We start from the raw sequence: 22,320 nt of genomic DNA, 5'->3' as shown, positions 1-22,320 counted from the left end.
TTATTTAAGGAAATATTTTGAATTGTACAATTTATGCAGAGTCGAATGGAGTATGATAGTGTATTATAAATAAAGATGTGCAACAAGGGTCGCGGCCTACATAATAGTAGTGTCCCAGTATTGCTTACTTACTTATGGAGCTGAGCCCTTCTTGAGGAGAAGCCGAATCTGTAGCTCCCCAAGAATTTCCCAGCATTACCGTGTTCACAAGAGCCCTCCACTGGTCCCTATCCTGAACCAGATCAGTCCAAACCATACCATCCCATCCTATCTCTCTAAGATCCATTTTAATATTGTCCACCCACTATCCCAGTATTTCCTGCGAAAACTGAGAGAAGTTATGAAGCTTTTTAATAATTAACTTATAGACCGTAGTCCTTCTTACGAAGATAATGATCGCTTAGTTTAGTCCAGAAATTCTCTGCTATTTACGGGAGCCGAAGTTTCATAGCGTGTCGACAGGAGCTCTCGCAACTAATCCCTCTCCTGAGCGCGATGAGCCAATTATCCTCGTTCTCTGATTCAGATGTTTCGTGCCACCTCTCGGCCTGATGCACGGCCTAAATTACGACCGCGGGAGTCCATATGAGAAAGAAAAAAAATCTTTTTCTAATGCCGAAACTTGCCAGGACAGATTATCATGTGGTCCTTCGGATGTCAAATTAATGTTTCAAAAAGGCACAATAGATCACTGTGGTCGCGGTGCAAGGTTTCAAAAATTGAATTCTATTTCCCCAAATAAAGTTAAAGAGAAAATAAAATACTGGATACAAAATGCATTACGCGGCTGATATACTTTTCATACCAAAACCGATTAAATAAATTTGCTTTCAGAATGCAGAAGCCTGCAGATACTGACCGCTGTTCTTTTCTGCTCCTGCCGTACTACGCGCAAGTCCTTCTCGTAACTGAAAGGGAAGTACTTTAGTATAACAATGGAATAGGTATAACAATGACGTCACTTCCGTATTAGTTTCCTGGGAGGGATGGAGGCTAAGGGTGAATTCTTCATGCTCTGAGGACGTGTTACTATTTAATTGCTAGGGTAGCCACAACGCAGTTCCTATTTATGTAACGGGGAGGGTTGAACGTTCATTCTCCCCTGTATAGAATAATGGCATTATACCGCATGGAAACAATAGGAAGAGCTTTTTGTATTGTTGAGACATGTCTTATCCTCCATCTTTGTCTTACCGACCTTTAAACCTCCCTTCTGTGTGGGGTACAGAAAGGTTAGGGGGTGCTCTGCGGAACAAGTCGAGTGCCATTCAACTTGATATCCTATAGTGCAGAGAACCGCCTATTGATTTTTAACTCGCAAAATATGGTATAACTAATGAAGGAACAGGGATGGAGAAATTAAAATCAGATTAAATTCGGGTAATGCTTGCTGTCATTCAGTCCAGAGCCTTTTATCTTATCATCCTGTGTCTAAAATCGTCAAAATTAAAATATACAGAACTATATTTTTGCCTGTGGTTTTGTATGGGTGTGAAAGACCACAGACTGAGTGTGTTTGACAACAGGGTGCTCAAAAGAATATTTGGACCCAAGACTGATGAAATAACATGTAAAGATAAATTTGTCCCTGTGCTTAATTAATTAAATACTGAGCCATGAAGGAGTATGGGGGAGTGGACGTATAAACCCACATTTCTTGACTTCGGCACTAGCTGGAGATGAGTGGTCAGCTTCATGCCCCAGCCGCTTTACCCCCGGGGAAAGAGCCCCCAGTATCATTGGTTAGGATGTTAGGTGGACCCAGAGCCGGTTTGGACGACTTGGAGAAAGGGATATTTTTAACCCTACCGGGATTCGAACTCCGACCCCTCTGTCGTCCAGCCCGTAGACAGTTGCTATACCGTCTACGCTATCCCGGCTCCTATGAAATAATAGGAGATGAGAGAAAAACTATAGAATAAGAAGTTGTCTTCACCATATAAAATTAGGATTTTGAAGTCAAGAATGATGAGATGGACAGGGCGTGTAGCACACACGATAAGGGGCATGCATACAGGGTTTTGATGAGAAAGGCAGAAGGAAATAGACCATTAGGAATACATAGATATGGATGGGAGGATGATGTTAAGAAGAATCTTAGAGGAATATAATGGGTTTGTGTGGACTGGATTAATCTGGGTCAGAATAGGGATCAGTGGTGGGGACATTCTTTAGTAGCAGCACAATTGTCGCCTTCTCAAGAAGGGCTCAGCTCCAGAAATCAATGAATGAGTAATGATGATAATAATAAAATAGAAATAATAAAAAAAATCAGTCACACTGAACGGCGTTGATGAGTTTTATAACAAAAATCAAAATAATAATTCAGGTAATAATAATAATAGTAATAATAGGAAGGAACTTACTATTACAGTGTGTCGGAATTTGCATTATACGTTTAGAGAAACAACGTCAAATTTCTTTGGATTCGAAGGCCCCACGCCGGTGGCTATGAAGGTTACTGTTTCCTGGCGTGTATTACTTTTTTTTTATTGCTAGTGGGGTGGGACTAAGTTCCTTGTACTGCGGCCATTTCTGGCCTATTGTACCAGCCCCAGATGATAGGTGAGGGTGATTGTGGAGCAATTGGTGGAATGAAGATTGGCAGGGGAAACCGAAGTACTCGGAGAAAACCTGCCCCAGCGTCACTTTGTCCGCCACAAATGCCACTTGACCATACCTGGGATCGAACCCGGGACGCCGTGGTGAGAAGCCAGCGACTAACCGCTTGAACTATGGCGCGGCCTTCTGGTGTGTAACGCCGTGTAGTCCGGTACTTCAGCGACATTTCGGTAGAGCGTACCGCTTCCATTTTCAGGGTTAGTGAGCAAGTCAAGCAAGCAACCAGAAAGAGCTCTGTTATCACACTACAACCGCAAGTTGAGTGCGCATGGAGCACTTGCTCTCCGAATCTAGACGTAACTAACCCCCGAAGGCCTGTCTCTGTGTTGTTATTCACAGAGAGATATGACACAACGCTCTCTACCCTGTTTCCCTTTGTGCTACCCATTTATAATAATGTACACACGCCATATTTCAACTACATGTCGTGCCCCCAGTTGCCCCTAGTGGTACTTACTGGTCCTCTTTGTTACGAGTTCTTTGCACGAAATGTATGAAATGTACGGATGATAGGGAGGTCCTGCATGTCCATCTGTATGCTAATGTAAAAAAAAGCAATCAACATAGAGAAATCTGGCTTTCTGACCTACATATCCTGGAGGAATATGCTTCAAATCCTGCCCGAGACGTCGACTAAACAGACTATGGCATTTCATCGTGACTGGCTGCGGGTTGGGCGATCGAGGGGTCAGAGTTCGAGTCCCGGTAGGGTCAATAATTTTTACTTCACCATGTCGTCCAGATCGGTTCTGGGGCTCACCCAGCGTCCCATCCAATGTGTATCAAGGACTCTTTCCCCGGGAGTAAAGTGGCCGGGGCGTGAAGCTAACCACTCATCTCCAACTAGTGCCGAGGTCAAGAAAACGTGGGTCTATACATTCACTCCCCCATACGCCTTCATGGCATAGTGCTTGATTAGTTAAGCACAGGAACAACTTTACTTTTACCTTTACCTGAGTCCATCCAGGCAAATAGATGGGTAGAGCTTTAAAATAGGTCACGATCGCCTGCTACATCATCCTTTCCAATTCATTGTTCATTAATAATTTTACCTTTGACGCTATACACTGTACAACTCTGAGCTACTGACAGCGTTGTTATATAAAATGCAAATAAATGAATGAAAAAATAAATAAACACTGCTGAACCAATTTCACTGAAATTTTATTTTCAGGCCTACACTAATTTATTTGATGAATCCATATTAGTTGCAATATAAAAAAGGCATACTTTAAATTGAGTTCAAATTAATTTTATAAGTTTTGTAAGAAATGACCCAACGCAGAGAAGCTAGGCATATCATATAAATATAGATATGATTATAAGCTGCAGTTTCTGTTTCAGTGGTTTTCGATGTGGAGAATATTTAGTGAAATATAAAGAACATTTTTTCTTTGAGTTTATGCAAAGTAATGTTCTCAACAGCAACAGATTTGAAACTGCTGTAGATGAACATCAAGGCCAGTAATATTTGTAAAATCTCTAAGAAGGGATTAAAAAATTAAACGTGTTTTAGACCGGACTATAACTTCTCAACTTTTCTTTGTTTATACTCTGTAGCATGTTATGTGTGTAATTCTTAATAGACGAAATCAAACGAAATTTTGTAAAACTGCTAATTATGTTTGTATTGCAACATCATATTGATAATTAGCGTAACACTTCCCATGTCCCAACGATAATTGGCTTCGCCTGAAACAAGACCATTTACAGGGTTGCACAGTAACAAAACGCCACTTCCATACCTTTATAAAGTATTCAAGTTTCTTAATTTACTTAAATACCTCTTCGTAACTACGTAATGGCAGGCGGATTATGACTCATGAATACAAAAGGACGTGGAAAGAAACTGCCACAGCCCAATGCAAAATTCCAGCAGGTGCAGGAGGGAAGGAAGAGACTGATAAAAATAATGGTTAAAAATTAAAGATCTCTGATTGAGAATCGAACTTTGGATAATCCAAATGGAACTGGAAATACCAGTAACCAGTCTCGACAGTCTGTAAGCTGCATGCTCTTCTGTCGGTCTCCTATGATTAGGATTCAGATATTGGTGCACCTGGATTGCAGGATTTTATAGAATTTTCTCTGAATTCCATCCAACTTTTTGGAGATCATAAAGTCGCTTCAGTGAAAGAAACGTATGTGGTGGACACAATAGTCCCTCCATCCAGTAAGTGTTACACAAAATTTGTACGAAATTAAATAGTACTGTTCGGTAACAACTTTCAGGAAAGTTCCAGTGTTAAAAAAGTTCTTAAAAGAAAGGAGTTGGTTTTGGTAAACAAGTAATATGGTCCATGTGCTTTAAACAACCGTCTTCGTTCGCTTGAACACTGGGGTCGTGGGTTTAAATCCTACTTCAGGCATGAATGTCTGTGTGCGTTTATTATGTGTTTGTGTTGTTCTGTGTGTAGGTAGTGGCATTGCTACGAGCTGATCCCCCGTCCAAGGAGTCATATCGACTCTGTATCACTCACTCACTCATGGAGCTGAGTCCTTCTTGAGGAGCCGCCAATTGTTCAGCTACTCAAGAATTTCCCCAGCATTTTATGGTACCCGAAGGCCCCGTATCCTGTTCACAAGAGTCATCTATTGGTCCATATCCTGAGCTAGATCAATCCAATCCATACCATCGGATTCTATCTCTCTATCTATTTTAATATTTTTCACCCACCTACGCCTTGGTCTTCCCAGTGGTCTCCTTCCTTCTTTCTGGCTTTCCTACCAATATCCTATATGCATTTCTCTTCTCCCCATCCATGCTACATGCCCTGCCAATCTCATTCTCCTTCACTTGATCGGTTTAATTATACTTGGTGAAGAATACAAGTTATGAAGCTCCTCATTATGCATTTTTCTCCCACCTCCTGTCACTTCATCTCTCTTCGGTCCAAATATTCTCCGTACCCTCAGTCTATGTTCCTCCCTTGATGTCAGAGACCAAGTTTCAAATCCATACAGAACCACAGGCAAACCGACTCTGTATAGAATTAAGAAACAGAAAAAGCGGGCAAGGTGCACAAGGGCTATAGAGTCATAGAGATAGATAGAGAGAATGTACTTTAACCAAACTAATCCGACAAAGATATATGGGTGACTGTAACTACAGCTTCACGCCCGGCCGCTTTGTTACCGAGGTGAGAATACCTGTAACTGAGGATAGGAGGCTGGGCTTGGATCTTGCAAACAAAACAATTAATTTCCCCACCAGGAATCGCACCCCGGCTACGCAACTCGTGGCATGGTACATTTTCTTGCTTACTCCTGATCTTATAAGACTATGGAGTGGACGGGCCTCTATCATCTTCTGGGATGTTGCGCCGTGTAATCTAGTGGAAGTTTACCGACGTTTCGCAAGAACGTCCTGATTGTTTCTTCAGGGTCAAGGAGTAGGCAAAATAATCATGCAAACAGCAAATTGCTATGCTTCCTGCTTGGATTATTTTTTCGACACTGAAGATGGAAACACCACATTCCTCCGAAACGTCGGAAGACGTCTTCCAGACTACATGACGTCTCATCCCAGAACATAGTCACCGCCATGAGAACATCAAATTAACGTGGGTTCAGTTGGTTCCCGTGGCGAGATTTTGTGAACACGGTAATGAACCTTCGCTACTTGTAGGTTTGATTGAAGATCTTCACAGATGACAGCCGCTTCCACTCTCGTGTGTCCTGTTATGAGACTGTACCTGCGCCATATGCAGCTGCTTGCAATATCCTGATATATAACAGGTTTTACGCGTCCTCTGCATTTGAAATTGCAGGACGTGATGAATATAAATATAACAGTGGGGAACAGGATAAAGAGGGGACGAGTACGATAAGAGGGACGTGGCTATAGTGACGGAGAAGTGTACTGAATTGCTTCGTGGGGGTGAGGTAGCTTGGAGGTGAAAAGGGGTTGAGCTGAAAGAAATAACTCCGCGGGAGGTTCGCACTAATTACATTTTAGTTTTTAATGAGGGAGGAAATACACATAGGAAGGGAGCAGCTGATTGTGCTGTGTCGTCTCCAGGCAACCTTCTGTTAGGCTTATCTTTGTCTAGTATAACTTTCCAATTGGGAGCACCCGATAGCGTAGTTGGTTGGATTCCCGATAAGGTCATTGGACTTTTCAATTGACCTATTCCTTCCATCCGCACTATGGCTCTGTTATTTTGTCCATTGTCCTGTATCCTAAAGGACAAAACTTTCTGGAAGCTGTGTCTGTTTCCATTCTCAGGTGAATGGGTGAATTACATTACAAAGAGCTAACCTCAATCACTGGGTTTAAGTTAGGCATTTCTAACGGATCCTATTAAGTAGGGGCCTCCAACCGTTTAACCTGAAGATGGGAACATTTCATTTTCCGAAACTTTGTGTTTACTCGAATTGCCAGACGATGGACAAAGTTAAAAAATTCCGTAGCATCTTGATGTTTCTCATTGAGTAACACCCAAAAGCGTTTTCCTCAGCAATTTCCTTCCAAACACTTGTAACATATGTGCTTATATGAAAACAAGTTACTTCTTTTCGCAATTCTACAAAACAACTTATATAATTGTTCTTCTATGTGACGTTTTGGAAATAAAACATGTAACGAAAGTTTATAATTGAGTAGTTAGAAGCTTTTTCTTAGTTCATTCCACTCCTGATTTCATCAGGACCACCCTCGCACACACACGTCTATATATCTTATATAAACTATGCGTATACACGTACATGTATAGTAAAGTGTTAGTGACTAAACACGAGGTTTGGATCGGTAATTGGATTAATTGAGCACTTATAGATCGAAACTATAGGTAATTATAACTTTTTCACCAATCTACAAACCCATGAAATCACTGCTTCAAACATTAAAGTTTCTACGCCTTCATTAGGTGTTGCTATATAATGGTTTCCAACAATGAACAGTCTCATGATGTCGTTCTTACGTTGCTGCCGGTTGACTACATATCAGTGTGTTAAATTGCTGCTGGTTCTCGGCAGCACAGTAATTCTTATTTCCGAGTCCCCACGAGACTCGTGACCACATTCTATTTTGCTGACGGCTCATCGAATCTTCAAACCACGTTTCAATGACTCTCGCTATATAGCCTCGGCGCAGACTGTATAGAAAACACCGCTTCTAACAGTTCATTCATTGTCGCTGAAGTGTTGGTGAGCCGTTGCCTATCGACGGATCATTTGTTCATCGAGGTTTCCTCGTGCTACTAACAATGTTTAAGTAATCATGTCACCGTTTTTAAAGCTAAAAAGGAAGAAAGTTCCGTTAAATTTAAAGAGTCAATACTTGCCTGATCATCAGCACCATAAAGGCCACCTTCCGTCGAGGGCACCACCGCCCCGCTGAAGAGTCGGCGCGGTAGGGCGAACAGAGCTTCTCGCCATCCTGCAATTGGTACACACATCTTCAAGATACAGCACCGAAAAGGCCGACAGCAGTAATAACAACAATATAGTACAGACGTGCATATACAAAAGTCCATTGGAGAACGCCTTTTGTAAGCTATTTTCAAATTTCTTCTCAATTATACCAGACATGAGGTGGGCGAAGTATTAGAGTCATTCAATATAGGTCAGGTAAAGATATCCCTGTAATGGGCCGTGGACGCCCATAGGGTTGTGAGATGTTGAAACTCCCACATTATTTACACAGTCGGCTCACAGATGGCGGTAAGGTTGTCAGCCTTTCGCGCCAGCCACCCTTTACCCCCTTGGAATATTCCTGGTACTCATTTCTGTTAGAGGCTGAGTCGACCCCAGGGCCATAATGCGGCTGGAAGGTTTAGGCCAATTGAAAAAATCCACCTCATCGCTACTCGAACCCTCGACCTTCCGGCTTATAAGATACTGCCTCAACCAACTATGCTAACGCGTGCACCCATTCAAGATAGAGACCTGCCTCTTTGAAATATATTTTATTAAAATGAAAATGAAAAATAATAGCATGATGACCACGTGAAATATAAACTGGTGGATGACGGCATGGTTACAAACATGTTTATACGCAAGGAAAAAATTGTATTAAAACAAATAATGTCTAATCCTTCTAATAAAAGGAAAATTATTTAAATACATGTTATAGATAATTTCAGTGTTGGCAGCATTTTAAAACATTCATCACAAATTGTTTTTATTATCATTATAGTCTTCATTCTGTTTATGGCACAAGATAGCATGCCCTTCGTTTTGACTGTATATGTATAATTCTTAATGTTATATTTTAGCGTCCTGTTGCACTGACTCATATTCATGATTTATGCTAACCATCTTACAGTGCATACAATTTTTCACCTTACTCTTCTCTTTTGCACTATATGTTTCAGCACTAATGTGCCATCTTCAGGTGCGTTTTCTCTATGCACGTCTAACTACTGCATTGCATGCCCTGATGTCTTCATATTAAAATGACTAAAATATATATTCTTCATATATAATAATATATTTTAAATATTAAAACTTTTTAGAATTCGTCATCCTTACGTCGTATCTCGTATCTCTATTATTATATATGACGAATATATATTTTAGTCATTTTAATATGAAGACATCAGGCATGCAATGAAGACGTGCATAGAGAAAACGCACCTGAAGATGGCACATTAGTGCTGAAACATGTAGTGCAAAAGAGAAGAGTAAGGTGAAAAAGTGTATGCACTGTAAGACGGTTAGCATAAATCATGGGTATAATTCTTAATATATCCGCGTAATATTGTCTAAACTTCACTCACTCACTCATGGAGCTGAGCCCTTCTTGAGAAGCCGCCATCTGTGCAGCTACTCAAGAACTTCCCAGCATTTTATGGAAAGGGAAGGTTCATTACCGTGTCAAAAAGAGCCCTCCACCGATCCCTATCCTGCGCCAGATTAATCCAATCTATACCATCCTATTCTATCTCCCTAAGATCTATTTTAATATTGTCCACCCACCTATGTCTTGGTCTTCCCAGTGGTCTCCTTTCTTCCGGCTTTCCCACCAATATCCTACGTGCACTCTTCCTCTCCTCCATTCGTGCTACATGTCCTGTCCATATCTTCCCATTTGACTTGATCATTCTAATTATACTTTGAGGAGCGTACAAGTTATGAATCTCCTCATTATGCAGTTTTCTAAATTTACATTAATTAATTTAAAAATATATTTCAATTCTTTCGTTTTAACTCTACAGTATCAGTGAATCTGTGTAGTTCATTGTTAAATTGACTGTCAGTGAGCTGGATGGCCGGGATTCGATACCCGCAAAGAAAACCTCTCCTGCGTTGGTGCTGACGCAGACTTCTATACACTGGATATCGGAGATAAAGCGGGGCGATCGAACCTGACCACTCATATCCATCCTTTCCGACGTCTAGAATACATTGTAAATTACCTCCACGCCCCTATATGCCTTGTTGGTGTTGTAATTGGGCACAAACTTAACTTTACATTTGCTTTAAACTCGGGACATTGAAGAAACTAGCATCAGATTTATGAAGACGTATCTAATATATTTAAAGCAGATAGAAGATACTACACGTGGAGAGATATATGCCACTCTTGTTATTAGCGAATGAGAGTGGATGTCTTCGTTGTGTTCTGGTGAAGTAAGGTCCAAAATTAGGCCGCGCCATAGCTCAAGCGGTTAGTCGCTGGCTTCCCATCGCGGCGGCCCGGGTTCGATCCCGGGGTCTGGTCAAGTGGGATTTGTGGTGGACAAAGTGGCCCTAGGGCAGGTTTTCTCCAAATACTTCGGTTTCCCCTCCCAATCTGCATTCCACCAATTGCTCCACAATCACCCTCACCTATCATCTGGGGCTGGTACAATAGGCCAGAAGTGGCTGCATTACAAGGAACTTAGGGTCCAAAATTCATATGCAGGTTAGCTGCATATTTGGAGTCCTCGAAAAGTTAATAGTCGCTTAGCTAGTCAGGAAACCTCTGGCCTTTTAGGGAGCCAGAAGATTTGTTTATATTGTTCTCAACAGCCCAGCACTGGTAGGATTCTGTGCCAACGAAACCTCCCCACGTTTTCAAACTCACTTTCTTTAAACTGCCTTAATTTTGTCCTACAGATGCATAGATTTCAATGATGTTTCTTCCCTTTAGGAGACCTCCGACCAAAATTTTGCAAGCATTCTGGAAAATAAATAATTTATGCACAGAATTACTGAGTTCTTGGACTTTTTTCATCATCCGGTATTCTAGAGAGTACAAAACACGATGTTTCGGAAGGTGGATCTATTTCCGTCCTCAGATGAAAGTGGGAGAAGACACCTACTCAGTTGGGTCCCTTAGAAGGAGCTACACCAGGTCTAGTGATTGAGATTAGCTCTTTCTAAGGGACCCAACTGAGCACGTATGTTCTCTCTTCTCCTCATCTGAGGACGGAAACACATTCAGTTTCCGAAACGTCGTGTTTTCTATTCTCTAGAATACCGGACGATAGAAAAAGTCCAAAAACCCAGTATTTTGTGTTGTACACCATCATCAGAACTCTTTAGAACCTAAATAAGTCACTGGATTTTTCAATTTTCCCAGTCCTTCCAACCGCAAGAACTCCCTGGGTTCGACTCAACCTCTAACAGAAATGAGTACCAGAAAACTTCCAGGCGATAAAGGGTGGCCGACGCGTAAGACCGCCATTCATCCCCCAGGAAGATTCCTCGTACTCATTTCTGTTAAAAGCTGAGTCGACTCCAGGGCCATTTTTCTGCTGGAAGGATCGAGTAAATTGAACAATCCAGTGACTTCATAGGCAATCGAACCGCTAGCACATACCCCTCGAATAATAGGATAATCAGTGAATAATAAATTGGAAATAATTTATAAAGAAAAGGTCGTTGACTAAACTAAGATACAATATTTGCCTGGAGTCACTGAAGAAAACTAATAAAAATACCATTTTTTATAGCTGGTGTCGGACCGGGATTAGAGGCCAGCATGAAGCAGGACTGCTGTCCACTCAATCACGAGGTTCGATCCCCAGACCGTTAAAATGATATTGATTTTATCGACGGATTTATTATGAATACAGTTGGAAAGCAAAGGCCAGGTGTCAGAGAAATAGTTCATTAAATTACTTTCCCCCTCTGACCAAATTAACAAGCGCACTGATTTAAGCAAATTAGGTATGATTGGCAGCTTGGTGAAAAATATGATAGAGTAATGCAATACACATATATGACATGAAAATCATACACAAACTTAAGCGGCCAGGCATGGTGGCAGAGCCGTAAAAGGTCAGACCAATATTAAAGGCGTAGCAGTTGAAAACTCTTCTTGTGAGGCAATGAACCGACTAAGCGAATCTGTGAAATTTCATAGAACCTTGATACTGTCACGTGATAGAGTATGACAATAGACGGGTTTAGCTTTGTAATCGGATCTGTTACACACTGATACGCATAACACCTAACTACAAGTAACTATAGCGCTATCGCTAATTCACACACTCTGCGATTCACTACAGCTCGTATGAAGTCTTCTCATTCTGTTGTATCTTCATCGGTTGTCGCCTGGTAACGGCTTCTAAAGCCGTAGCTTTCTNACCTAACTACAAGTAACTATAGCGCTATCGCTAATTCACACTCTGCGATTCACTACAGCTCGTATGAAGTCATCTCATTCTGTTGCATCTTCATCGGTTGTCGCCTGGTAACGGCTTCTAAAGCCGCAGCTTTCCCAGCTTCCGTGTTCACATCCTTACTGGCCGGCGACTGTCTCACAACTATCTCAATGCTCGGACTGACTCACTCCCAGGCTGGCGGCCATCACACACCAACCTCCTACTCTTCTGACTGCCGTCTCAAGACTCTCTTCTAATGGCAACCTGGTCCTCGTTATACAGCCTCGGCACGGACCGAACAGAAAACACCACTTCCAGCAATTCTTCTATTGTTGCTTGCGTCTGTTAGGTCTTCCAAGTCAAAGTCAAAGTCCAATTCACATTGCGACTGACGTTACGGTTTTTTTGTGGGGCGTCCTCTCTAACGAGAGGACGGATCTGTCTTATTTACATGCTACTGGCCCTTGCCAGCGAGGTCTTTCTCCGGTCCGAGTCCCTTGGGTCTCGCGACAGTATTTTACTGTCTCAGATTTGAGACTTGTCTGTTAGGCCTTTACCTAGGAACGACTGTTATATAGCTACTTATTTCGCGGTCGTTGCCTAGCAACGGGTCTACATGCTATATTACATATTACATAATATTACTTTTGAATAAATTACGACCACTTTCTTCTTCCTTCTTTTAAACTACTGAAACATCCATTTGAAATTCAATCGATAATCCACTCATATCTTTATCCTTACTCTGACTCTTCCTTCCTCTGTCTCATTCCTTTCTACCCTCATTAAAACAGGGAATTAATCCACAGCTTCATCGAGCACATATAGGAACTGTTCCTTGCGACGAGCTGATCACCCTCCCAAGGACTCCTACCGAATGTGTAAGATCTAGAAAAACCGAAGTGAACGGAGAAGTTCATGGAGGTAGGCCTAGGCCCACTGGGGCTGTAGTGCCAAGGAAAAAAAATAGGAACTGTTACGACGTTAAAACAACATGAAATGTATAAGCAAACAACACACACACATACAACCATAAACCCTCTCCTTGTTATGACTTATTACTGACTAATGACTCACTTATTTCTGATTTACTTATCGGTCACTTCTAAAATTTCCACTGTCCGCTGGTTAACATTCCACAGCTGAACACTCAACTTCTGAAATCTATTACGACTCAATGATTGAAATCTTTACAAATGAACTCTCCTGAACTGAATTCTCGAATCAGTTACGTGTCTCCCTTTTATACTCGGACGAATCGAATATAGATTTCCACCTCGAACAGTTCGTCCACTATTGCGTGCCTACTCGTCACGAATACGTGTTTTAGCGAGCCGTTGTCTAGCGATGGACTATTCCGCGTCTATCAATGGACTATTCGGCTTTCGGGCTTCATGTCACAATATTTAAAATGCGAAAACAAATTACGACGTATAAGGCTAGTGGAGGAGATGGGACAATAACAGGCCTCATAGCCTAAAGGCCAGGCAGGAATTGATGTTGATGGCTAAAGGCCATGAGTACGAAAGTGTTAAACTGGAAACGATAAAAAGTAACTCGAACCCAGACTCCATCACACAGTAACACTGACCCATATGAAGAGTTGCGTCACACAATTGAAAACCGGAACGTAAGGCAACTGCCAGCGTGATCAAAGAAGGAAAGATGAGATCCGCTTTGTGCCGTACCGGGGGGACTGCATGGAGTGTCAAAGGTGGTGTGTTTCAAGCATTACTCTTTGCCACTTTGCGTTTAAACTGACATGTAATTGGCTCCATATATCAGGTGTCACAAAGGGTTACTCTGGGGCAGAGCATGCAGTAGGTCCCCGACTGGCAATTCTACTTGTGCCTGAAGCAAAGTGAATTTTGTAACGGCGCTCTCTTGGACACACGACTGACGTTATTAATTGTAAGTCGCAGTGATCAAAGTATTTCGATTTTTAGCTCAATAAGTGTGAGCCCGGATATGTTAGATGTAGCGTTGAGCTACGGGCTGGACTGCCAGGGTTCGATTATCAGCAGGGGCAAGAGATGTTTCTGTACTCCACAGCTTCTAGACAGGCTCTGGGACCCTCATGGTCTCTCATGCAAATAGGTACCGGGAACTATTTCTTCAGAAGTAAAGCTGACCACTCACTTCCATCTAGTGCCGAGGTCAGAAATCGAGGAGCTACACCTCCACCCTCATCAACGCGTCTTATTGGCTTGGTGCTTAAATAGTTGAGCACAGAGTCGTTACCTCTTTTATCTTTTCCTTACTTAAATTAATTCTAAGTCCTCCTTAAGCATAGATTATTTCTGTGTACTGTCACAATTTAGCGGTGTGACTATGGATGGAGTATGGATAGGAAATAAGATTTATTAGGCACTTGTACACGCAATTCTGAACTAGAAGTAATTACAACAATATCGTCAATCTCCATACTTTACACACCACTACAGGACCCACTAAGCAATTTTCCAGCCTGCTATATCTTAAACAGCCGGTCCCTATCAACGGCTTCTAACATTGGAGATTCCTCAGCTTCCCGCGCTCACGTCGTTACTGTCCGGCGAATATCCCATAACTAAACTCACTCAGCCGACCTGGGGTGCTCCTTATATAGCCTCGGAGCGGACGCAACAGGGGTCATCGCCTCCAACAATTCTTCGATTGTTGTTATGGGCCGTTGTCTAGGGATAGCCATGATATCGTTCCCGCGGGAACTTGTTTGCCGAGCCGTTGCTCAGAAACAGACGTTTGCCTGTCTGCCTATTGCATAGCAACGGCTGTACCCGTTGTTTATTTCCATATCTTTGCCTAGCAACGGGTATATAGGCCACAATGTTCTTCTGTTTTTACGTTTCAGCTCCAAAAATGACAATTCCCTTGTCCTCTTCTAGTAAATTTTTACCAACATGTGGTCCGCGGATGTTTCTACTGAATGAAGTTTCTTCGGGGTTACTTGTCGTGCTTTTCTTATTTTCATTCAGCAGTGTTTATAAAAACGAAGGCAGCGCCACGGTGCGGCGATTCACTGGCTTCGGCTTGAGAACCAAAGTAAATTAATAATATACTTCATTAGCTTCATGAAGCTGAGTCGACCCCAGGGCCATAGCGCGGCGGGAAGGGTTCGCTTATCGGGAATCGAACCCGCGACCTTCCGGCTTGTAGCATAGTGCCTCAATAAACTACGCTACCGCGTACCTACAGTGATAAATTGATGGATGAAGTAGACGGTAGAATGGAAAGGCATCCATTAAGGAAAAGATTTGAATAGGGCTACAATGTAGCAATTAATAAAACGATGTCACTTAACAACAATTAAAATCATTCCCCACAAGGTTTAAGTGGATTATATAGAACATTCATTAGTCAAGGGTCGTGCTTGCATGTAACTGAACAAATAAAATAACAAGGCTGATTCATACTACGTTACGAGCAACGGTTTCAAGCAGCATAAATCGATTATTCTCGACCCTATATAACCTCGATACTGACGGAGACTTTAAATGACCAGCTTAAAGAATCGATTGTTCCGACTCTGGTGGAGCAGCGAAAGGGATCACAAATTTGATTGGAGTGATCCACTCGTTCCTTCGTCTTTTTTTTTTTTATATTTTCCAAGGCTGTTACTAAAACATTTTATCTCCGGTAGGTATCTGTGTGACCACAGCAACCCAGTACGGGAAGTGGAGAACAAAACCTAGTCTCAAACAGAATGGGATTATTTGGAAGTGACAATGTATTGGAAAGCTGAACAAGAAAAGTTATGTTCTACGAAAGCTTATAAACACGAAGTAGGATGTGAGGATGAGAGGTTCTCCCAGCCGTGGTTATGAAGCCTTGCATACAACGTGGTTCCAAATTATTGTCGGCATTTCCGTGGATACCACTCGGACATTGTACTTCAAAACAAAGGCACGTATGCTGAAGTTGTTTGGCATTCTGCAGTATTGATTCTATAAGGAATAAAACTTTATGAGCTGTACTTTCATACTCCTGATTAGCTATATTCTGTAGTTTTCGGTTTGGAAATTATGGGCTACGGAAACCCTGACAATAATTTAGAATCACGCTTTATTTTGAGATAAAACACCGTGTAGTTTCTTGAAAGTAAACCAACGTTTCTGAGGAAAATGTGCCTTCATCTGAAATATTGAGAAGTAGTGGAGTCCAGCTGGGTCCACTCGGCACGGCGGCCACTGATTGGCCTATTGTACCTGCCCTTGGTGATTATGATGATGGAGAATTTAATGGAATGAAGATTGGCAGGGGAGACCAAGGTACTCGGAGAAACCCCGCCCCAGCGCCACTTTGTCCACCACAAATCCCACTTGACCACACCCGGGATCGAAACCGGGCCGCCGCGGTGGGAAGCCAGCGACTAACCGCTTGAGCTATGGCGCGGCCTAAGCAGCAAGCTTGCTGTGATAAGTAAATATATACACACCTGATCTTTCTTCTTTAAAGACAAAGAAACAATTTTTCTCCCCTTAATTAAGCATTAATTCATAAAAATGTATGGGCAGGTTGAAGTACAATTCCTTGCACCTTAACTGTGGGGAATGAACCCCCGTGCTCATTTTATAGGAGGCTAAGTGGGACACAGAAACAGTCTTTACCTCCTGGAGAAGAGGATTTCTTGCCCTTGCTGGAAATCTATCCAAAATTCTCTGATCGCTAGGTCCGTACGCTAGTTGCTATATTTACTGAGCTATCCAGGCTACCTCTTTTCGTCAGGCATAATAAAAAATCGTGTTACATACTTTTTCTTACTTCTCCTGCTCAATAATTTTATCTTGTAACAATGTATATATATATATTAATATGCGTTTGGTACAAATGAAACCTGTTCCTGGCTCTGCTGACGAACATAGCAGCGCTCAGCTGATCACGTGGCTGTGTGCATGATACTGTCTTGAACTCAATGGAGAAGTATTCACGAAATTTCAATGTGTGACTAAGCAGGTTATCTCAAGTGGTAAAATATTTTAAAAAATCCCTGAACGAGTTTCATTTGAATACCCATCATGCTGTGACACAACGCCTGAAAGCCGGAATTGCGGAGCCAGAGAAACGTTCATTAATAGGCAACGACTCGGTAAACATGTCCCCGGAGAAATAAACACGCACACAACAACAGAATAACTACCATTTCTATGCAACAACGAGGTAAACACACCTCTATAACGATAGAGGAGTTATCAGGAAACGGTGTTTTCGGCTGGGGCTGCCTCGAGGCTATATAACGAGGAGAATTGAGGGAGTCTCTGGAATCATCAGTAAAAGTTGATTTTGAAGGGATGGCAACTGAGGTTTGTTGGAATTCCAAGAGCGTAATTTGAAGACTTTATGTGTAGTTACAGTGAGGCTGTTATAAACCCGTTGCCAGGATACGACTACTGAAGTCTGAGAACCCTAGTGCGTGTGTAACGATGCGCTGCAAAGTGTGCAGATCAGCGATAGCGCTGTAATTGCCTGTGGTTCCGAGTTGTGTGAATGAGCTCTCAATAAATCCAATCATCCAATCGAGACCCGATATACTCGTAATAGTTGCAGTATTTCATCAAACTCTTAAGTTATTTAACACTTGTTTAAAAACTACAAATTATATGATAATAAAGGTAAAATTGTCCCTGTGCTTAACTAATTAAGCGCTACGCCATGAAGACAAATGGGGGAGTGGATGTATAGATCCACATTTTCTTGACCTCGACACTAGTTAGAGCTGATTGGTCAGCTTCACGCCCCCGCCGCTTTACTCAGAGGAAAGTGCCCCCGGTACCCATTGTACAGGAGATTTGGTGGACGCCAGAGCCGGTCTGGCCAACATGAAGAAGTGAAAATTCCTGTCCCACCGGGATTCTAACTCCGAACCCTCGGTCGTCCAGCCCGTAGCCATCGCTATACCGACTGAGTTATCCCAGCTCAAAGTTTACGGTGAGTAAAAGAATGAAAGATTTTAAGAGGGTTATGATATTCCATTCTGAAATACTGTTCTGACTTAAGCCTAGAACATCAGATTTCTACTGGGAGGTGACGTAACGTTTGGAGTCGCGAAGCATGCCATCCATGCCATAGACCGCTGAGTGACATACTTAAAGGAGAAGTCAACTAGGTTTGCTATGCTCATTAAGGAGCTCTGAAGGGCACCTAAATTTGTTTTCTCGGAAAGGGATTCACGGAAGAATAATGAAAAGGGAATTGAGAAAGAGGAGTTAAGAGAACTACAAGAAGCGACAGAAGCCCAGAGTGAGGACAGAGAAACTCTCTAGGATATGAGATGATTAAGCTGCCAGTAACAGGAATTCTGTGTGTATGTTTTCCTTCATAAGAAACGTGAAGTTTTCAGTTAAGTGAAATTTTACATTTTGGTCTTCTCAGTTATGACACCGTGTAGGCTTACATGTGGCCAACGTTTCGAACGAACCTAGAACTACTATTTGAAGAGCAAAAGGTGGAAATAATCCACAAGTTCCTAAGCTAAATAAATGTAATGCTATGTAATTCGCTTGTAATAAGAAGCTGTTTCATTTAAAATTGTTTACCTGAAACAAAATTGATGCCATTACGCGACAGAATAACCGACTCACATTAAAAGAAACAACTTCAGTGCAATGTGACAATACATTCGATTTTCCAGAATGCTTTCCTCTTCTACGCGCGATTTTTAGGATACATGAAATGTTTTCCTTTTCCATTCCTTATTCCGTCTCGGTAAATCCTTGGGGATCTCAGTTAGAAACTTCCCTGACTCTCCCTTTCAAATAGGCAGCCCTCTCGCTGCGAGAAGTTTGAGAAAAGACGGGGTGGTGTAGGAACTGGGGTTGGGGTGGATTGGGAGGAAATGCTTCGCGGATAATCACCTGAGGGAGACGAGGAAGAATGATGTACGAGAATACAAGAAAGAAGAAAGAGGGAAATGCGGCAAGAAAAACAGGAAATAACGAATATTGGCCACAAAACCTGGAATTGTTTGCAAAAAAAAAAAAGAAATTGGTTTTAGGAGAAATCGTAGATTTGTTGGTGTTCTGTCAACCTGTGGCATATATTTGTATAAATTTGAATTTATTCATATGGCTCTGAATGCTTGTTTTTAATTAAACTCCGAAAATTGCAGTAACCATTGGTGATATGGGTTTATCCACTTAAGCGACTGAATTTAAATTTGTGTGAAAATTTTTAGTCTAGGAGCCCTATCGACGTAATTTAGTGCTCATTTTGGCCATAAGAACTTCTTTGAAGTATTACAGGAATAGCTAGTTAGTTAGTTATTGGAGAGGGTGGGTTTCCCCATGCAATTAGACCAGTATTGGTCCATTGTGCTTCCCTCTATGATATTCTACCAGTCTCTATACCCTACCGATAAATGGTGCATACCATCAGTCCCGCCGAGCAAGCGAGTTCGGCCACTTGCTTAGCGGTGTCTATAATGCTTCCCCCATCTATCAGAGGCCTTAGAGACTATTGTTGGGCGGGAAACGTCCTGGAATTTGGCTCAGTGTTCTCCTTTGGAGATATGAGGTTCTTTTACGTGCCGTAAAGTTACGACACGGGACACACAGCTTAAAGTCCTTCCCGGAGGACTTGTTCCCTGAATTTTTCCTCCCTTAAAAATTCGACGACCTCTGCAGGGTATTTGAACCCGCGTACCACGAGTCATGAGGTGGGAACGTTACCTCTAGCCTACGGAGGCCGCTTATTACAGGAATAAGAATAAATTAATAAAGGAAGGTGAAAAATAAGAGAGAAATAATGGAAGGGACAAAATATAAAAGTGAAGGTATCCCTTTAACAGGCTGTGGAGGCCCATAAGGTCGTGAGATATTGAGGTTCCTACATTTTCTAGACAATCGGCTCACAGCTGGCGGTAAGGTTTTCAGCCTTACGCGCCGGCCATCCTTTACCCCCAGGAAGATTCCTGCTACTCATTTCTGTTAGAGGCTGAGTCGACCCCACGGGCATAATGCGGCTGGAAGGATTAGGTCAATTGAAAAATCCACCTCATCGGGATTCGATCCCGCGACCTTCCGGCTTGTAGCATAGTGCCTCAATCAACTACGCTATCGCGTGCCCCTTAGGACAAAACATAAATTTGGAATTAAAAGGCGAAAGAAGGAAGATAGAGCTACAATACTATAAAGAAAGGAAGAAATGGTGAAGGGGAGGGAAAAGAAAAACAAAGATACAGATAAAACATGGATGAGAGGAAAAGAGAAGAAAATAAACACGTGGAAGAAAGAAAGAAAGAAAAATTGTGTGTGTTTAGAATACTGTAATTCCCTAAAGATTCTCACTATTTTGCTCTTAAATGGACGTCAGAAATGTGAACAGCGCGACTGGCCGTCGAATGAAGCTTTTGGTGAGGACTCTACCCACCCGGAGAGATTTCATTTCCGCGTAATAGGGCGTGACTGATTGCTCCTCGGTCCTACTCACTTCGCAGCACTTCACTGAGACAGTTAGTTGAGGAAACTGTTGGGATCCGTTACCAGGCAACGCCTAGTGAAGACGTAGGAGACTGTGTTTGCTGTAGTGAGAATTAGAGTGCGCGAATTAGTGAGAGCGTTATAATTACTTGTAGTTAGGACTCATAAGCGTTGAACAAATCCAGTCACTAATCAAAACCCCGTGTCTACTAACTAAAACGTGCCAGTATGTTACCATTATATAAGAGTAATTTTACCATCTGGAATATAGTACTATATAAAATGATTTGGACCAAAGAGGGTTGAGGTGGCAGGAAGTTGGAGAAAACTACATAACGAGGAGCTTTATAACTTGTACTCTTCGCCTGGTATAATTAGAATGATCAAGTCAAGGATGATGTGATGGGCGGGCATATAGCACACATGGATGAGACTACAAATGCATATAGGATTTTGGTGGGAAAGCCAGATAAAAATGGATCATTAGGAAAAACAAGACTTAGGTTGATGGATACTATTAAAATGGATCTTAGAGAGCTAGGATGGGATGTTGTGGATTGGATTAATCTGAATCTGGATAGCGACGATTGGGGGGCCTTTTTGAACATGAGAATGAACCTTCGGGTTGCATAAAATATTAGGAAATTCTTGAGTAAATGCACAACTGGCGGCTTCTCAAGAAGAGTTTCTCGCCGTGGAGTTGGTTAGTTAGTTAGTTAACATATTATTTATGTATATGTATTTTGTACGTATATTTCTGTATATTATATGACACTACAATATAATCTAAAGCATTACATACATAAACATTCTCATGGAAGCGAAGCAATATTTGAGAATTCTTAATGAAGACCAAGACATTAACAATGATCTGTACTCCTTGGCAAAACTGTACGAATTGAACTCATGTGAGGAAGACGAGTGTTTTAGTGAATCACGCAGCACATGCGCAGTGTTCGCGCGACATACCAATGTTCTGTTACAAACACTGCTGTTAAAACTGGCCTAGAGAATATGAGTTCACTTCAACAATTATCACGTGACGTCAGAATTTAACGTTACATAAAATTCGGTATACTTTAACTAAAATTTATTTCGCCCTATATAACTCTATATTCCAACTGTTTCTCTTACTTTCGGGGCACGCGGCAGCGTAGTTGGTTGAGACACTATGCTACAAGCCGGAAGGTTGCGGATTCGATTCCCAATATGGTCATTGAATTTATTCAATTTACCTAATCCTTCCAGCCGTACTATGGGCCTGAGGTCGGCTCAGCCTATAACAGGAATGAGTACCAGGAAGATTCTTTGGGGGTAAAAGGCGTCCGGCGCGTAAGGCTGACAACCTCACTACCAGCTGTGAGCTGATTGTCTAGTAAATGTGGGAGCCTATGGGCCTTCACGGCCTGTTACAGGGACAGTTTTATCTTCTGTTTCTTTCATATTTGATTAATAATTTAGCGGTATTTAAAACGCTACAGTTGATCATGGTCTCTTTGCTATATATGGCGGTACATTAGATTCATAACATTGAAATTTTTAATTTTAATATGATGGTGCATTAAAGGTCAGAGATCATGCATCATCTTGTAAGATTTGAAGTTTTCACGGCGGTGACCATGAAGACTGCCGTCTTCTGGGATGTTGCGCCGTGTAGATATTTTGTTAATAGACGTTTCGGATGAACGTATCGCCTCCATCTTCAGATTATGACACCTGCTCACGCTGGTTCATCATTCGCGGATTTC

General features: G+C 41.9%; 1 protein-coding gene across 1 annotated transcript in view; it reads right to left on the bottom strand.

Annotated features, from left to right (window-relative positions):
• LOC111869327 (vesicular acetylcholine transporter) overlaps positions 1-22,320 on the bottom strand; it is a 218,308-nt gene that overhangs the window by 101,512 nt on the left and 94,476 nt on the right. Inside the window, exon 2 of the mRNA XM_023860776.2 lies at positions 7,908-8,002. The gene's annotated coding sequence lies outside the window, so the exon portion shown is untranslated. The remainder of the gene's footprint in view (positions 1-7,907; positions 8,003-22,320) is intronic.

The sequence above is a fragment of the Cryptotermes secundus genome, unplaced genomic scaffold, assembly GCF_002891405.2.
Source record: "Cryptotermes secundus unplaced genomic scaffold, Csec_1.0 scaffold325, whole genome shotgun sequence".
In the NCBI taxonomy this organism is placed as follows: Eukaryota; Metazoa; Arthropoda; class Insecta; order Blattodea; family Kalotermitidae; genus Cryptotermes; species Cryptotermes secundus.
This window is presented reverse-complemented; position numbering and strand designations above follow the sequence as displayed.